The sequence below is a fragment of the Pan paniscus genome, chromosome 22 (genome assembly GCF_029289425.2).
Source record: "Pan paniscus chromosome 22, NHGRI_mPanPan1-v2.0_pri, whole genome shotgun sequence".
Classification (NCBI taxonomy): domain Eukaryota; kingdom Metazoa; phylum Chordata; class Mammalia; order Primates; family Hominidae; genus Pan; species Pan paniscus.
Window position 1 is genome coordinate 28,945,184 of NC_073271.2, and position 14,999 is coordinate 28,960,182.

General features: G+C 42.0%; 1 protein-coding gene and 1 non-coding gene across 4 annotated transcripts in view; one reads left to right on the forward strand and one right to left on the reverse strand.

Annotated features, from left to right (window-relative positions):
- Positions 1 to 14,999, forward strand: part of LOC103787027 (putative uncharacterized protein C21orf62-AS1) — a 183,374-nt gene that overhangs the window by 62,158 nt on the left and 106,217 nt on the right. The window lies entirely within an intron of this gene.
- On the reverse strand, positions 9,621 to 9,755 carry LOC112438120 (small nucleolar RNA SNORA70). Its single transcript, XR_003026600.1, has one exon. It is a non-coding gene; the product is annotated as a small nucleolar RNA SNORA70 (small nucleolar RNA).

Genomic DNA, 14,999 nt, shown 5'->3' on the forward strand with positions numbered 1-14,999 from the left:
GAGGCACTGTCAGATTGTTGTATAATCATAGTGGATCATAAAAAAATGACACTGCCAACCCCCTATGTATAAAGGGGTTGTACTTTAAAATTTTTGGATCTCAAAATACATTTTCTAATTAAAATGTTTTACATGGCAGTTAGTTTTCTGAGTTAGCCCATAATATTACTTCCTATTTTATCATATTCCTTTATCATTTGAGCCATCTATGGTTATTATAAAAAATATAGACAAGGCACAATGGCTCACGCCTGTAATCCCAGCACTTTGGGAGGCTGAAGTTGGAGGATCGTTTGAGGCCAGGAGTTTGAGACCAGCCTGGGCAACATAGTGAGGCTGGATCTCTACAAAAAAAAAAATTTAAAAGCTAGCCTGGCATGGTGGTATGGACCTGTAGTCCTAGCTACTCAGGTGGCTGAGGTGGAATGATCGCTTGAGCCCAGGAATTTGAGGCTGCAGTGAGCTATGATCATGCCACTGCATTCCAGCCTAGGTGACATAGTGAGACTCTATCTCTATAAATAAATAAATAAAATAAAATAAATAGAAATATATTATAATCTCCCCAAATTTCATCCCCAGATACAACCATTGTCAACATTTTTGTACCAATATTTTTCTCTATGCATTACCAAAAAGTTGTCATAATTTTAAATTCTTCACAGCGACTAGGTGCTAAAGACTTTAGGTGACCTGACTTTAGGTGACTCCTCTTGTCTGTGTTCTGCTGTCACTGACCCAAGGCAGAGCAATTTTTTTCTTTTTTTTTTGAGAGAGAGTCTCGCTCTGTTCCCCAGGCTGGAGTGCAGTGGTGCAATTTCGGCTCACTGCAACCTCCACCTCCTGGGTTCAAGTGATTCTTGTGCTTCAGCCTCCTGAGTAGCTGGGACTACAGGTGCGTGCCACCACACCTGGCTAATTTTTTATATTTTAGTAGAGACAGGGCTTCCCCATGTTGGCCAGGCTGGTCTCGAACTCCTGACCTCAGGTGATCCACCTTCCTCGGCCTCCCAAAGTGCTGGGATTACAGGCGTGAGCCACCGCGCCCGGCCGGCAGAGCAATTTTTACCTGTTCTCTGAAGATTTTCCAGCTCACTCCAGGCGACATGGTTTCTCCATTTCCTGACTGCCGGGGTGCTAGGGGGCATCATCACCAGGTTTTCAAGTATGTTCTGTGTTCTACGATGGTTTCCTGTTGTTAACCCTTTCATCTTACTATTTCTTTGAGAGTAGAAGCCATGCTTTAGTAAGTGCTTAATAACACCCAATAAATATTTGTCGACTAGTCCATTAGTTGAAGTCTAGCCCCTTAAGCCTCCGTTTTTCCCCAGGAAACTGTCAGTCCCCAACTCTGTCGCTTGCCTTCACAAGCTAATATCCACACTACAGAAAAGGACCAAAGAGGCAGGATTGGGCCCCAGATATGGATAAATCATTGTGGCCAGATATATTTCAGGACAAAAGTGGGAACTTGGGTTCTTGGTTTTGGAGAGCTCATTGGCTATAGAGTCCTGCAAACATTTTTGTACTTAAGTGTCATTTTAATGCTCAAGTTGGTTTCTCTACATGATATGGTCTTTTTCTCCCTACCTTGGGAAATTAGTGTTATTTTAAAAATGGTCTTAAAACATATTGATGCCCACTTGTTTTTCATAAGGAAATATGAAAAATGTTCAGACTTCGCCAGTGGTTAAACAACGCAAATGGTGGCAACTTATATAATTAGCCAACCTGTTTTAAAACGAAATTTTGCTATGCTGGTGAGGTCTTGGCAAAGTGCTACATCCATATGTAGCCAGTTACAATGTAAGTTGGTTCAACCCTTTGAAAAGCAGGTAGCAATTCTGATCTAAGAACCATAAAAATGTTTATTTCTTTATTTTTGATCAAATAGTCCTAGGCTTTGGAATCTATCCTAGACAAAGCATCTAAAGGGAGTTGAATGCTCTGTGTTTGAAAATGTTCACTTTAATCTTTATTTTTAGCATTGAAAACTGGGAAACAAGCTACTAATAACTACCACTTGTCTGGCTCTGCAGTTCACAAGCAGCTGTCACATGTATCATTTCCTTTGATTTTACCGTGGCCCTGGGAAGTAGGTGCGGTTGTGACCCTTGCTTCATGGATGAAGAGACATGTTCAGAGTGGTTAAGGTACACAGATCACACTGTTGGAATAAAAGCAGAACAAAGCTGAGGTTTTCTGATTCCAGGGGCTGATCCTGCAGTATGACATCCCTTTATATCTGTGTCTGGCAACAGGGTAAATGTTAACCCAGGAACGTGAGTGTAAGTATCTAGCATTAACATAGTTATTTTGAAAGCAACATAGCAATATTAAAAAATACTAGGCTGAAAAAAAGTACAAAAAATCACATATTTGCTGTAATTATTACATAAAATTAGATAGCCATCATACTTAAGGACTGGAAGGGAAGGGACGAAATGAAAGTCATTGAGAGGTTTCCTTTCATTTTAGTACCACTGTGCTTATCATTTCATATTGCTGGGAACCATCTGGCACTCTTTGGCTCTTGAATGGAATCATAATTTTCTTAGGAAAAGTTATATATATAGAAACGCATTGCACCGGGTTGCACTCGCTTTGAGAACACTAAATATAAAATTTCCTGGAATTATAGATTCACAGAGTCACAAAGGCCTATGAGGGAAGGACCAGTGCTGGTGACAGAGAGAGGCTGAGCCCAGCAGTCCCCAGCCCATGTTCTGGCTGTTTCATCTCAATGACACTTGGGAAGCGAACCTTGTGTGGAGCATGGAGGGGTGGGACCTCCTTGTGAGGCTGACAAAAGAGGGCTGGGCTTGCCAAATGAAATCAGGCCTTGGGAGGGTGGAGGAGCCTCCATTGTCCTCAGCGCCAGTGATTAAATGCCGGATTACAGAGGAAACATTCTTCCATCCTCCCCAGCCCCCAACCTTGGCCCATCAGGCCCATTCACAAGGCTCCTTCCCCCAAATATTGGCCATGGTGCCTTCTATTTATCACCCTCAGAGAGGACACTACAACCCACACAAAGGGGCTTCAGGAGGCTAATGTAAACCAGGTAATAGAAGAAATCAAGAGCTAACACCTCAAAAATGCCACAGGGGCTGTGGGGCAAAGGAAAAGACATACGGTGTGAAAAGCACCTCCCAGACGCTGCTCCGCTCTCACGCTCTGCCTGTAGTTGGCACTCGGTTATTTTCTTGTACCTTCTACTGGCCAAGCACTCATGCCTTGCTGCACATCTAGCTAGTTTTCTCTCTTTTCCAGACGAGACATGTCATGTCGGGTAGCATCATTTGCAACAGCCTCGTCATCCAGCTGACATGGATATTTGGTTCTCCTTTGTTACTAAGGCCTTGCCTTTCCAGGAGCATCCACATAGACTCTGCCAGAATGTCATCAGACTAGGCTAGTATCTTGGGCTCAGCTTAATATTCTCTCAGCCTGACATATTGGATCACAGCAGTTAGGACAGAAATTTTGAAAGGTTGGGGAGAGAGCTGTATGGGAATAGTGCCTGGAATAAATAGATACAAACATTTTAGAACTACTGCATAGACCTAGATGTTCATCAAAGTATTCATTTGCTTTTTAAAAGGAAAATATTGTGAAGTGTCTTCAAAATAGGCAGTGAGTAAATACATGCTGCAGGTGGAATGAACGAGTGACTTAGGGAATCAGAACACAAACTGTCATGCCAGATTGCTTGGACTTTGTGACTTACTACCTAAGTGACCTTGAACAAGCTCAGTTTCCTTGTCTGAAAAGTGGAGATAATGGTGATGATAATGATGATAGTACTTGCCTCACAGGATTGAAAGCATTATGTAACAAGCTCTCAGATCATCATCTGTTACAGAATACATGCTGTAGGAAGTGTGAGCTACTATTATTATTATTACTTGCTTACAGCAAATAAATCCTAGAGGTGTATTAGCAGCACCAACTTTCCTACAGAGCCAAAGAATATAGAAATGCCAGTATGGAGAGGGATAATTCTGATTATTTCTTTTTTTTTTTTTTTTTTTTTTTGAGACATAGTCTTGCTGTCTCCCAGGCTGGAGTGTGGTGGTGCAATCTCAGCTCACTGCAACCTCTGCCTCCTGGGTTCAAGCAACTCTACTGCCTCAGCCTCCCAAGTAGCTGGGACTACAGGCGCATGCCACCATGCCCAGCTAATTTTTTGTATTATAGTAGAGATGGGGTTTCACAGCATTGCCCAGGCTGGTCTCAAACTCCTGAGCTCAGGTAATCTGCCCACCTCAGCCTCCCAAAGTGCTGGGATTATAGGCATGAGCCACCGCACCTGGCCCTGATTATCTCTTTATACTGCATGTCCTTAAGTACAATTCTTAAAGAAAATACTAGCACATAGAATTTAGAAGTTTATTAAAATGCAAAAATCATAGGAATGCAAGGATGGCTTGCTATTATGTTTATTATCATAATTTACTATATTAATAGGTAATGGAAGAAAAAACCCATAATTATAGTTTTGTGACCCAAAGAGCTTTTTTTGTCAAAATTTGACAATCATTTCTTCATTTTAAAAGTTTCAATTAGGAATAGATTCTGGACACAATAAATTAACATGTAAACACGTATGCACATATTAGTTGAAAAACCATCATGATGCTAAATGGCAAAATGCTAAAACCATTTTTTCCGTTATTAAAGACAATATTGATCACCATGGAAACTATTTTTTTAATACTGTTCTAGGAGTACTGGCCAGTGCAATTAGATAAGAGGAAAAAAAGCTGTAAATATGGGGAAAAATTATTTGCAGATTACATCATTATATATCTCTAAAATCCATATAAATCAATTGAAAAGCTATTAGAAATAATATGGCTAAGTACCTGGTTATAAAGTTAGTTATACAAAAATTAATAGGCTTTTTCTGTACATAAATATAATGGGATGAAATTGATCAATTTCAAGTCTGATTGGCTGGATGATTTTTTTTTCCTCTGCAAACCAGACCTTCTCTGCCTCTGAGCAGTGGTCTGTAACAGGATGAATTTCTGTTGGATCAGCTGAAGTGGTGGCTTGGGCAGCGAGGCAATTCTTCATCAAGACATACCTTTTTGTTGCTTCTAATTACCTGCTGGCAGGAACTAAAAGTGTGTCTCTTGTATGCATGCCATGTGTGTCAAATTAGAGTCTTTGAAGTTGTTCAAATAAAGAGGATTAGTTATAGTTGTAGGGAGATATAAAGACTAAGCCAAAAGAAGCAGAGTTTATCTGCCTTCACACTTCACCCATCTGTTAACCCGGCTGAGACACATTTTCTTGTAGCATTAGTATTTTATGCACTGTTTTTCTTGATATAGTAACAGATTTAATTCATTCTTTATGGTAATAGATCCCTTGTATCCATAAAGAAAGAACATATTCCATCATTACCTTAATATCATGTCTAATACAGAGTGGCCGTACAATTGGAAAGTTATTTCTCAGACCACTAAACTTACACATAAATGTTAAACACTGTATATTACTTTTAAGCTTACTTTTGATCTGCTATCAAACCTAAGAAGTTGTTTTATTATGATTAACTCTATATAATAATTTTTTCCTCTAAAATGTGTTTTAAAGGCTGAAGCTGTATTTGACATCATTTTTAAAGCTATGTGATTTATTCTTTTTTATTCTCCACTGTCAAATATACATATTTGAAGATATGTATGGTAATACCATTTTCAAGCACTAGCTAGTTTAAGGAGCATAGAGCATGGTAAGTGATATAAAACTTAATTCACCCATAAACCCCAAACCCCTAGTACTGAATGCCCACATATATCATCCTTACTATCAGAGAAATTATGTTTATAACATATGCTGAGTTCGAGACCAGCCTGGGCAACATGGCAAAATCCCACCTCTATGAAAAAATATGAAAATCAGCCAGGTGTGGTGGCGCACCTGTAGTCCCAGCTACCTGGGGTGCTGAGATGGGAGGATAACCTGAGCCCTGGCAGGTCAAGGCTGCAGTGAGCCGTGATTGTGCCACTGCATTCCAGCCTGGGTGACAGAGTGAGACCCTGTCTCAAAAAAAACAAAAGAGAAAAGCATTCAGCTTTTTGCTTCCTACATGTATGTCACCACATAAACAAAGGAAAGTGAGACTCAAGTTACCATAAAAGAGTCCTTCACTGGAAGCAAATCCTCAACTGTTTTAGAAAAATGAGTTTATGATCATTATTATCTTGCTAAAAGGATTCTTTATTTCATCACAGGAACCTTCTACTAACCCCCTTTAGTCTAAAAAAGCTCTAATTTATAAAAATTAAAAATATATAGATCAATTTGATCCTTATAGTTTATCCATCCAATAATTTTTTGGTTAATATTTGCATGGCAGATAAATCTTTACTTCCCTTATTTCTACCTCCTGTATTGAGTGCTCAATCAACTTTTAAATAAATTATCACATGTATATATACATAATAAGATTACTTAACATTCCTGTGTTGAATTTTGAATTTGTTTCATTTGTTCATTCATTCTTACATCCAACAGATATGGATTGCAAACCTACTACATGGCAAGCATAAGTGCCCCGGGGTTATGGCAGTGAACAAAATTCTTATCCTCATACAGTTTATCTTCTGATTTGGTGGATATGAGAAACTGGTGAACTTAAGCTTAAAATCAATCAGATGCTGAGTTTGTTATTAAAAAACAGAAAAGAGAGCTCAGGTTAAATACATGCACTAGCTAATCTAAATCTTTCTTGGAAGTAGACTTGGTACTAGTCTCTCAATTATCAATCATTTGGGCATTCTGTGATGATTTTATTATATCCTTAATTGCATTGCAGAAATGGAAAAAAAATTATCTCTTCCAGTTGCCGTTCCCATCTGATGAGTCCTTCATGGGAGCAACAAGCAGCTGATTTGCCATCAGCTTTGTACCAGTGTAGGGGCTATTTTGGCAACAACATATGCTTTGGTGTCAGAGTAACTGACCTTCGAATCTTAGCTCTTACTATGATATTGGGCTAGTTACTTGATTTCTCTGAGCCCATTCTTCCATCTGTTAAACAGGCATATTAATCCTGCTTTAAAAGAGTATAATTCAGATTAATGAAATAATTGGTGTATAGTACCTGGCAGGTCAGAGCTCCCCTACCCAAGGTCCCCATTTAGTGGCAGAGCCAGGATTAGATCCCACATCACCTCACTCTGGTGCCAGTCCTTGTCTCGTACCATGTTTACATTTAATAATCTCTGGTGATTTTACTCACATGACGAGACAATAGATTTATTCATCATTTATTAAGAAGACATTGAGTTCTTTGCTGTGCTGCCTCTTTGACCTCTCTGGGCCAAAAATGAGGGAGTTATATGAGGCTCCAGGGTCTCTTTTAACCATGCACTTCTATGACTCTATGCAGGGTGGCCAACCATCTTGATTTGCCTCAGACTCAGGGGTTTCCCTGGACAGGGACTTTCAGTACTAAAACTGAGAGAGTCAGAGAAAACTAGGATGGTTGTTCACCCTAACTCCAGGATTCTTCCACATTTGGTTTATTCCATCAGCTTCCCTGATATACCTCTGAATACCCGAGATTGGACATAATCCTGCAAAAGAATTCAAACATCAAGTTAGCGAACAGAGCTGCAGCCATGTGGCCTCTCCACCTCTTCATTCATTCCTTCTTCTGCCTCTGCAGTTTCCTATCTGGGTGCTGCTTTGGGAAACTGTTTTTAATCATTCATTGCTATGGTTTTAGTTTTGGTGGCTAGCCAGAGAGCAGCTGATCAGCCATGTCAGCAGACTAAGGAACACTCACAGATATTTTCTTCTCTGCAAGGCTTGATGTCTCCGTTTACCTTGGGAAGAAAGCAGAATGTTCACAATCTCACTGCCTCTAGTCTCTCTAGTGAATGTAAAGGCAAGTTCCTTCTCCCACTCCTCCTCTGCCTCTTCATTTTTATTCTCTTTCTCATTATTATTATCATTACTACCAAAAGGCAGTCACCTCTAGGGGAACAACGACCAAATGAGAACCTCTCAGAGCACAGTGTTTTGATGCTGAGCAGAGGCTGCACACCTTGCAACCCGCTCCCTGGTGGGAAGACCGGCTCTGCCTGCCCCAGCTGAGATATCACTTAACAGTGCGGGCTCTTCAGGGGCAGGGCCAGGGCCTCCTCAACATGTTTACAAGATGTGTGGCTATTAGCAACAACTTACAGCTCAGCTAATTAACGGGGAGAGTGCCTGATGAAGCCTGGCTCTAAAGAGGACCAAATTGCATCAGTGTTTGGGCTTTAAATTGATACCAAAAAATAACTTACCGCAGGTGTGTTTTGAATCGCATCTTCCCCCAGCAGGTTGGTTGGTTGTTATGCTTCAGCTACCGCAGATCCCAAGGTGGCCCGAACGCCAGGGTTACGAGTTTATTAAGGTCATTTAAGTTGGTTACATGTAGCCATTATTTTAGCTGAGCGGTTAAGTTCGTACGTGGTCACTGATATGGTTTGGACCTGTGTCCCCACCAAATCTCATGTCAAATTGTAATCCCCAGTGTTGGAGGTGTGGTCTGGTGGGAGATGATTGTTTCATGGGTGCTCATGAATTCTCATAAATGGTTTGGCACCACCGCCATGATGCTGTCCTCAGGATAGTGAGTGAGTTCTGGTGAGATCTGGTTGTTTAAAAGTGTGTAGCACCATCTCCCTCTCTCTCTTGTTCCTACTCCAGCCATGTGATGTGCCTGCTTTCCACTGCCCACTATCATTGGAAGTTTTCTGAGGCCTCTGCAGAAGCTGAGCAGATGTCAGCATCATGTTTCCTGGACAGCATGCAGAACTGTGAGCTAATCAAAACTCTTTTTTTTTGTTTGAGATGGAGTCTCGCTTTGTCACCTAGGCTGGAGTGCAGTGGCATGATCTCAGCTCACTGTAACCCTGCCTCCCGGGTTCAAGTGATTCCCCTACCTCAGCCTCCTGAGTAGCTGGGATTACAGGTGTCCGCCACCACGCCTGGCTAATTTTTGTATTTTTAGTAGAGACTGGGTTTTACCATGTTGGTCAGGCTGGTCTTGAACTCTTGACCTCATGATCCACCTGCCTCCACCTCCCAAAATGCTGGGATTACAGGCGTGAACCACCTCACCCAGCCTCAAAACTCTTCTTTGTAAATTATCCATTCTCGGGTATTTCTTCCTCTTTTTTTTTTTGGACAGGAAGTAGGACTTATTAGTGAGTATTAAGAGGGGGCAGCACAGTGGAAGCCCTCATGAGTGCAGGGCCTGCCACTTGTCCAGAGGGCCATGACTAGGGATGTACTTGATCCCACAGCCATCTGGGATGAGCCGCTTCTCAGCCACCATGTCTTCAAATTCATCTGCATTGAACTTGGTGAAGTCTCACTTCTTTGAGATGTGGATCTTCAGGGTGGCCAGGGAACTTGAACTTGGCCCTGCGCAGGGCCTCAATCACATGCTCCTTGTTCTGCAGCTTGGTGCAGATGGACATGATAACCATGGTACAATGTGAACCCCGGCCACAGTGCCCTGGGGTTTTCCAAAGGCACCTCGCATGTCTGTTTGGAGCATACATTGGGGTAGTACAAGGTCAGAGACATGAACATCCATCTGAAGGGCCTGTCTCCAAGGTCCCTTAGAGCAACGCATACAAGAAACAGGCTGCGTACACTACCAAGGAAGCTGCTGTTTGCAGCCATTGCACACCTGGCCCCCGGGAGGAAAGGAATTCAGTCAGCTTAATTGGTTGCAGATTGGGTATTTCTTCATAGCAATGTGAGAAAAGACTAATACAGTTGCCAACCCCCGTGAATCCTATACCAGGAGCCACCTCGTCTTGCCACAGCTAAGGATATGATCTAAGTCTTGTCTTGGACGAGCTCACTCTCCACTCTGTGGCACACATGTTTTCCTTTAAAATGCCCCTGTTATTCAAGCAGGAATGAAATATTTCTCTCACTTTTCTGATTGAAGTCTTTCCATGCTGAATTTTCTTAATCAGACCAGTAGGTGAGTTCCATTTCTTATATAATCTTCCTTTTACTAATAATCTCTTCAGTAGATAATGACCTTAGCAACTGTTGACACAACTTCCTCTATTTGAAGTTTTAAAAGTTTTGTTCGGTCAAGAAAAATAACTTGGAATTTTGAGGTCGCTTCTGTTGCTACTCATGGATTGAATTGTCCTGGTTACCTAGTGATTTATTGCTTTTTGCCCACTGGTAGGAAGGAGGTTCCCAATGTTGGAGGTGTGGCCTGGTGGGAGGCGATTGGCTCATGGGTGCTCATGAATTCTCATAAGTGGTTTAGCACCACCCCTTCGATGTTGTCCTCAGGATAGTGAGTGAGTTCTGGTGAGACCTGGTTGTTTAAAAGTGTGTAGCCCCTTCCCCCTCTCTCTCTTGTTCCTACTCCAACCATGTGATGTGCCTGCCTTCCACCGTCCGCCATCACTGGAAGTTTTCTGAGGCCTCTGCAGAAGCCTAGACATGGTAGAACCCATGTCTGTTTTATGAAGGGTAAAATAGCACCCCTACGATACTGTATCATGCTGCCAGAGTTTAATAAATTGGGGTAAAAACCAGTATTTCCCAACTCTCAAGGGAAAAGGCTGTGTTATTTGTGAAGTATTATCAGTAGGATGATTTTACCAAGGCATCTTGGTTCATTCTCAGTGTTGAGGAAATTTCTGTATCCACTGGGAAGCTGACCAGGCATCATCTAAGATCCTTTTCGGGGTAGAGAACATGCCAGCACCAGTGACTACTCTTGGACAGAAGGGGAAGGTTGGTAAAGGAGTCAGCTGACAAGACTTTCACTTTTATTTTTATCCCCTTCAGTAGATTTTGAAAAATGAAGGTCATGTCTTGCTGTTGAATAATAATAATAATAATAATAATAATAATAATATCTTTTATTTAATTTTAATTTTAATTTTTATTTTTGAGACAGTCTCACTCTGTCACCCAGGCTGGAGTGCAGTGGTGCCATCTCAGCTCACTGCAACCTCTGCCTCCTGGGTTCAAGCAATTCTGGTGCCTCAGCCTCCCAAGTAGCTGGGATTACAGCCACCATGCCTGGCTAATTTTTTTTATTTTAGCAAGAATGGTTTTCACCACGTTGCCCAGGGTGATCTTGAACTCCTGAGCTTAAGTGATCCTTCTGCCTTGGCCTCCCAAAGTGTTGGGATTACAGGCGTGAGCCACTGCGCCCAGCCAATAATAATACCTTTTTTGAGGCTGTGATTCAAATGTTCCCTTAGTTCTCTTAGTTGTGTTTACCTCTGAGCAGACATAAAAGGGGGCTGTGGACTTAGGGCTGCCCCCAGGAATGGTGGCAACTGTGTGGTCAGAAGTGACAAAGAGTCACATACAAACCAGAAGGTGGGAGGTGACCCATGCAATCTCCAACCCTGCGCCAAGGCTGGTCAAGCCCTCTTATTTTGGGGGCACTTTGAGGGGAGGGTGGGATAAGAGTTGCAGTTGCAAGAGAGGGATATGGCTCCGGTGACCTGCTACCTATGATATGACATCATTCCTTTCATGCTGAGCTCACAGGGGCGCTGTAAGGTTTGCTATTCACTAATCACACGTTGGCTAATCCATCACATTCATGGAGCAAAGGTCAGCCACATACATGCAAAATAGCAACCAAACATCGCTCCTAATATTGCCTAATGACTTTCTCTTGAAAGTCAGACTTGGGCTGGCCTCACCTTCCAGTATCATCTAGCTGGTGCATCACAAACTACGAGGGTTCTACCGGAGCCACCAGAGGCTGACACAGCTGCCCTTCACCGGCTTCTCTGCGAAGCTCTGTCCTCCGTCTCTCCTGAGAACATCCTCTCCCCCTCCAGCAGGTCTTTTAGCCACATGTCTTTATTCTTGCCTTGATTCTAAAACCATCCCCAGTCTGCTTTTGCCTAATAGAGAGGGAGAAAAGTCTATTGCTTTCTTTTATTCCTACTCCCCTCGGCTTTTTTTGAGTCAGGATCTTGCTTTGTCACCCAGGCTGAAGTGCAGTGAAGCAATCACAGCTCACTTACTGCAGCCTTGAACTCCTGGACATAGCCATCCTCTCATGTCAGCCTTCCAAGTAGCTAGGACTACAGATGCATGCCACTATACCCAGCTAAGTTTTTATTAAACATTTTTTATAGAGACAGGGTCTAGTCTCAAGCTGGTCTCAAGCTCACTGCAGCTTCAAACTCCTGGCCTCTAGCCATCCTTCCACCTCGGCCTCCCAAAGTTCTGGGACTATAGGCGTGAGCCTCTGTATCCCCTGGAAAGTCAATTTCTAAGAGCTCAGCATCCATCCAGGTGGAAGAGGTGAACATAGGCATCTCTCCTCTGTGATCACTGTCACTGCAATGGGAGAACAGGAAAAGATGGCAGTTGATTTCTGTCCTTTCATCATGAGTCCATCTACTCTCCTTCCCATCTCACATCCTGGACTTGCTTCCGACGACAACGTTATCAAGCCTGCAATTAAAAGCAACCACTTTTATGAGTCATTGTTTTGCGAAAGCAAATACCCTCAATATGTTGATTTAGAAGGTTTCAGGGGAGCCACCATGAGGCCACTTGTGCAATGCCAGGCTAACTACTTTTGAAAGAGGACCATATGCTGCCTTTACAACATCCCTTTGGTGTTTAATTTGATGAAACAATGTGCCACAATCAGCTGTGAGGACAGCAGCCGTGATTGATGGAGACTGACTCACGTGGTCTGACTCTGATTTCAATATCACCGTGCTAATCCCATTATTCGCTTGAGTTGGCTTGTTTTGGGCTACCTTAAAAAAAGTTATTTCTTTAATGGTCAAATTGCCGTGAGGTCTGGAAGATTTAATGTATCATAAAACTCATTAAATAACCAGCCTGGCAGCCCACACCACTGGGTAGTGTGCTAGCATATGGGAGATCCAAGCTGAAGACTTCAGCATTCATTTCAATGCCACCCAGCCAAAGCCTCAAGGGACAAGTCTGGAGTGTGTGTTCTAAGCCAGCATTCCTCCAACTTTCATGGACGCGTGAATCATCGGAGTGCTTTACGAAAGTGCAGATTCTGATTCAGCAGTTGTGGGGCGAGGCCTGAGATTCTGCATTGCTGACAAGTTGATGTCCATTCTTCTGGTCCAAGGCCCACACTTTGAACACTAGTGAACATTCACTAGAGGGTCTTGTGAATATCCATTGACAGCAGCTAACACTTATGAACCACATGACTGTGTTGTAAGTACTGTATGTGTGTGTTATATGTGTCTGCTTATTTAATCTTTACTTTTAACCTCATGAGGGAGATATTATTATCACCTCCATCTTCTAGATGAAGAATTAAATAATTGAATACCTAAGTGAATAAACTAAATAACTGAGGCCACACAGCTTGGTTCAGTACTTTTTGCCTTTTAGGCATGTTTATGAATCTGTGAGATCTATTTTTAGAAGTTAATTACCAAGTCTACTTTTTTTCCAGTTAAATGCCTAGGTCATGGTTATTGTTGTTTTGTTACTTATGAAGTAAAATAAGCAGAATAAAACCCAAAAAACACAAAATAACCTATTTGTTATTTTGAATCTTTTAAAATATAACATCAACAATACATTTTTCACATTAAAAAATCTATTGATTTGAGAAAACTGTACTTAAACCATGGCCCCAGGGTGAACGAATGGTGAGCGGGAATAAAATAAAATTCAAAACCATGTCCCCTGACTGCACAGCCTCTTTGTTTTTTGTTTTTGTTTTTTTCCAACCTCATCATTACATTCCTTTCACATAGGACTCAGTGCCCTAGCCCCATTTTTAGTTAGAGAACGGTGGCTTTTGTATAGATCTGCCATGGGCTTGTACTGGGTAAAACGATGAAATTCGTCTTGGGGGCTTTAGACGTCTCTTTCTGGATCCCTTTCTCTAAAAGATAATATTTACCACAGCAGGATGCCGCTAATACTGAATCAAAGCAATATGTAGCCAAGCCATGAGCAGCTAATATCCTAACCTGAGCCCTGCCTGGAAGTGGCAGCCGTGTTAGCCTCTCTGGTGCTTTATGTTGAATGGGTGCTCGGGGTGAAGGGACTCTGGCAGCCTTCCCAGAAAGGGAGATGGCAAAAGAGAAAACAAACACCTTCTAGAGGTTTCTGGGGAACTTAGGGAATCCTAGAAAACCTGTGTAAGGTAACACAAGTACGTTTCTCCTCCCATCTGTTTTAATTGGCATTCCCACTCACCATTCATTTCACCCTGGGGCCATGGTTTAAGTACAGTTTTCTCAAATCAATAGATTTTTTAATGTGAATTTTTTTTTTTTCTTTTTGAGACGGAGTCTCGCTCTGTCCCCCAGGCTGGGGTGCAGTGGCGCAATCTTGGCTCACTGCAATCTCTGCCTCCCGGGTACATGCCATTCTCCTGCCTCAGCCTCCTGAGTAGCTTGGATTACAGGTGCCTGCCACCATGCCCGGCTAATTTTTTTGTATTTTTAGTAGAGACGAGGTTTCACCGTGTTAGCCAGGATGGTCTCGATCTCCTGACCTCGTGATCTGCCCGTCTCGGCCTCCCAAAGTGCTGGGATTACAGGCATTAGCCACCACGCCTGGCCGAAAAATGTATTTTTGATGTTATATTTTAGAAGATTTAAAATAACAAATAGGTTATTTTGTTTTTCGGGGTTTTTTTCTGCTTATTTTACTTTATAAGTAACAAAATAACAATAACCACAACCTAGGCATTTAACTGGAAAAAAGGTAGACTTGGTAATTAACTTCTAAAAATAGATCTCACAGATTCATAAACAAGCCTAAAAGGCAAAAAGTACTGAACCAATGTTACTTCAGAAAACTCACTGAACCCACACAAATGCCCCATTTTGTACAGATAAAATAAGAGTTACGTGTCAAAAGATAAACCAGGTTACAGCATTACAACCTTTCCTTTAGAAGGAATGTGTTGAAGGGGAAGAACATTACTAGACTGGTGATCAGGAGGCCTGAGATTA